We start from the raw sequence: 3754 nt of genomic DNA, 5'->3' as shown, positions 1-3754 counted from the left end.
AAAGAACTTTAAAAATGCATCCTTATGTTTAGCTTTTTATAATATTAGTATCTTATTTACTGTATATTTTTTAAACAAATACATATTTTTTAAGAAAGACCTAGCCTGATTCTTTAAAAAAAAGAGCTATTTAATGTTATACGCACAACACTAGCAGATTTCCCTGTAAACTGATTCATTTGGCCACACATTTGCTCACTTTCCCCTTGAAGTTAATTCTGTACTTCTCGCCGATATGGGAACTCATTGTTTTTAGTGATTAAACACGATTCCAAGCAACCAGCCACGACCAGCGACCATCGTACGTACGTGGTTCCGATTTAATTCTGGCCAAATCACGTTTTGGGGCTGAGATGGGGACACAGAACCCGAAGACCCCTGCCAAGGCCAACTAAGCCGGCTTTAATCTTCAAATACGTATTTTCCACTAGACTTGGCCATTAGATTTACCATCCGTTTCGCTTTGCAGGGCGGTTGAAATGGTAGAAATGGCCTGCAATAGGCGACACTTGATGACAGTTGGAAAGTGTTTTGAATTTATTTTCATCTCTGCTCTGCTCTCTCTCAGCAGTTGTACAATAAATTAAATAGACCAAAAACTAAAAGAAGAAGTGTGGATTTTTCTTACGCTACAGTTTCGTCAGCTGAAATGGTAACGATAATTAAAGTTTCGCATTACCGCAGCTGGCGGTGATTAATGGGCATTGTTTCGCATACGCCCCGTTGCCCCACCACAGAAAACCCAGCCCAAAACCACCCCAGAAATTAAAACGAAAACGAATTCAGCCGAAGGAAAATCAGCCACTTAATGCAAATTACAGAGACAGATACAAAGATACGAAGATACAGATGCGAAGATATGGCGGGGCAACACTTGTTGCCTGTTGTGCATATGAAGTTGCCACATGTGGCAACCGAATAACCGGGTGCTCCAGCCCCAGCCTCATAAACAGCCCCACATGATCATCATCGCATCCGACATAATGACGATAATGACGATGATCCATCCACTCAAGTACAAAGCGGTTGCGCTGACAAGCCCATGTATGGGCGTTGGGTTTTTTTATTTGCTCGTTTTTTAAGTACCTCTCTGATGTTTTTCGCATTGCATTGAATGGAAATGAATGGAAACGAAAAGGAAAATGAAAAACGAAAACCAGGTTTGCAGGTCGCTGAGATTTTTGAGTTTTTCGTGTGCGCCGAAACTTTGCGAAATGCTAAAATTCCTTTTAACTCTGTCCCACTTGCTCGGTGGATTTCTTAACCCGCTGAAATACCACCTGGGCTGCTAGGAAGTGGTTCCAAGTTTTTTTAAATCCATTTTTAGTAATTGGTTTCGATTAGGTAAACTGGAACAAGGGTACTTTATTATATTGACTTTCTTTAAAGTCCTTACATATATTTAAAAAATTATAAATATTGCTTTTATATTCATAAATTTATGTAATTAAAAGTTATTGTGAAAATTTTTATTTTTATAAGTGAAAATAATTTGTATAAATTCAGACATAGATATAAGAAACCATAGACATAGATATAAGAAACCATATTTTTTAAGTGACCAATTTGGTCCTTCAACAAATAAGTAAGGTACAAGTCTTTAAAGCCTTTCTTAGCAATAGAAAATTTTATATTTCTATTTCATTTCTAAGCAATTCTAAGTAATTAAAAGTCAATGTGACATTATTTAATTTAAATGAACCATTTGTATGAATTCATACATACAGATATGAAAAAATATTTTTTTAAGTGACTAATTTGTTTCTCCATATAATGAGTAAGTGTACAAATTTTTAAAACCACTTATCAATATTAAATTTCAATACACAATTTCAAGTAATTTAAAAATTTTAGGCAGTTGACTTTGTTTTCTAAAAAATATATACATATTTTTACAGCTCAAAAATGTATACATATTTTTTAAGCTAAAAAATTGTTTTTAAAAAAAAACATTTTTATTTCCAAGAACTTAAATAAATTTGTTTTTTGTTGACTGTTTGTAATCAAAAATGTTTACAAATCGAGCACACTATTTTAAGCAGCCAACAATGGGTTAAAATGTTACTGCCTTTTAACAGCGACAAATGGTCACCCAAAAGCAGGCCATCCCACTCACTCCCTCCGTAACAGCCGTTAAATATTTGATTTGTTTTGGATCCGGCGCAACGCTGCTTTTAATTTTGTATTTTGTTTATTTGGCTTTGTTTACTCTTTTGGCTTTACTTTTCTGTGTTTCTGTTTTAGTGCCGTCTCTTTTCTACTCCGCTGAACTTGGACAAGAACTGGTATTGAATTTTCCAACCTGAACCGGTTTCGTTAACAGCGGCTTAACCGATTCGTGCCGATTGATGGGCATTGATTGAAATATGTTTTTTTTTTGGGTCTGCAATCTTTGCAGAATCATTGGGAGCCTAGAAAACACGTTTCCGCCTCCCAGACGCATCAAGAAGTGATTTAGACTCTGCCAACATGCTGATCCCTGAATTAATTGAGCTGCCAAATCAATTAGAGGCGCTGCGACTTAATTAAAATTTGTTTAGCTAATTAAAAGCCACCGCAGTGTGAACGAACGGGCGCACAAGCGATTCTTTGTGGCCGCTCCGCCAGAAACTTTGGGTCCGATCCCCACTTCGAAATCCTCCTTTGTGGGTCGCATGCCTGCGGAGAAATGCAATTGGCAGTTGGAGAAAAGTTAAGCCAGCAGAAACGGAAAAAGATACAAAAACAGAAAAAGAAACAGACACAGAATCAGAACAAAACGCAGCGCCAAAAGCCAATGCACAAGAATGCGAGACGAACGCCACGATCCAAGATCCACGATTCCAACTGGAGTTGCACTGAGAACTTTATTATGATCTTAACAAGCATATCATTTAAGCTCATTTCTATAAACAAAAGATATTCACAGATCAAATCTCTTATGAAAAATATAACAATTTCATAATATTTTGATGTGACTGATTAGCTTTTCCAGATAACTTAAAATTTTTTGATAAGATATTATTATTACAAGACAGGTTTTTATTGAACTAAGAAATTCTTAAGAAATAGCTCGTTTTTTTAAGTTATTATGAAATCAAATATCAAGTTAGTTAAATTAAGTAAGGTATGCTATCCTCATACTGATTTCTTATCATAATAAATATTGCTTTTTAGATTGCCTTTAACATTTTTTAAGAGTTTCAATAAAAATAAATCATAACTGCAATCATATAGTAAAATCAATAATTGTAGGTCTATACCTAAAGTTCGTTTATATCATAATATATATTTTTTTTAACGTCTAAGACGGCGGGACACAAATTGACTGATACATTTTAGTAGTAAACAAATTAAAAAAACCTATTGTAATTTTTTCCTGTGCCGTAAGACCAATAGCTTAAGCTGCAGCAGCAGCAATATCAGTAGCAGCAACATCAGGCGCACCAGCAACATAAGCTGCGACGGCGGCGGCGACGTCAACGGCAATCGACAGCAGCCATCAACAGCGTTGGCAACAGCAACAGCAACAGCAACGTCGACGGCAGCAGCAGCAGCAGCAGCAACAGCAATACCAACAGCAACACCAGGCAGCAGCAGCAACGTCGACGACAGCAGCAACACTCGTCAGTTGCTTTGCGGTCGTCGGTCGTTGGAGACGTTTGGAGTTGCTGCCGCACCTTTCTTTTTTTGCCTCGACACTCCTCAGCGCGTGTTTCTGTGTTTTCAGCTCGAATCGCCCATATAAATATTTTAGATAATGTGCAATATGGCA

This window comes from Drosophila suzukii, chromosome 3 (assembly GCF_043229965.1).
Source record: "Drosophila suzukii chromosome 3, CBGP_Dsuzu_IsoJpt1.0, whole genome shotgun sequence".
Lineage (NCBI taxonomy): Eukaryota > Metazoa > Arthropoda > Insecta > Diptera > Drosophilidae > Drosophila > Drosophila suzukii.
Note: the sequence above shows the minus strand (reverse complement) of the source record.